We start from the raw sequence: 806 nt of genomic DNA, 5'->3' as shown, positions 1-806 counted from the left end.
TATGTATTGTGATGAATTTTATGAGCCCCAATAAATTGATTTAAAAATAAATAAATAATGACCCTACGTGCAACCATATGAAACGTTAGCCTGCCCTGCGCCAACCTCACAACCAGCCCCATGTTTGAACTTATGGTTGTCACCACCACCTCATTTCATCTCACTGAGGGTCTTCCTCTTTTTTATGACCCTCTAGTTAACTCATGAGATGAAGTCTTATCATCCTTACGTCTAAGAAACATTCTGACTGTCCTTCTCCCAAGAAAGATTTGTGTATTCTTCTGGCCATCGAAGTGTATTCAGTAGTGTTCACAACACCATCTAATCTCCTCCGGTCTTCCTTATTCATTGTTCAGCTTTTGCATTCGTATGGGGTGGTTGAGAATACCATGGCTTCAGGTAGGTGCACCTTAGTCCTCAGATTGATATTTTTCTTTTTTTTTAACACTTTAATGGGTCTTTGGCTGCAGATTTTCCCAGTGCAATACATCATTTGATTTCTTGACTGCTGTTTCCAAGCACATTGATCATGGATCCAAGCAAAATTAAATCCTTGACAACTTCTATCTTTTCTCCATTTATCATGATGTTGTTCTTTGGTCCCAGTCTAGAATTTTAATAGACTTTTTACAGGGAGTTGTAATCCATACTGAAAGCTGTGTAGTCTTTGATTTCCATCACTAAGTGCTTCTAGCAAGCAACAGCATGCCATCTGCATATTGCATGTTGTTTATGAGTTTTCTTCCAATCCTTATGTCACATTCTTCTTTGTCCAGTTCGGTTTCTTGGATTATTCATTCAGTATA

Source organism: Echinops telfairi, unplaced genomic scaffold (assembly GCF_000313985.2).
Source record: "Echinops telfairi isolate 266 unplaced genomic scaffold, ASM31398v2 ScPeMD7_7439;HRSCAF=8477, whole genome shotgun sequence".
In the NCBI taxonomy this organism is placed as follows: Eukaryota; Metazoa; Chordata; class Mammalia; order Afrosoricida; family Tenrecidae; genus Echinops; species Echinops telfairi.
The sequence above is the reverse complement of the archived record's forward strand: the minus strand, read 5'-3'. Positions refer to the sequence as shown.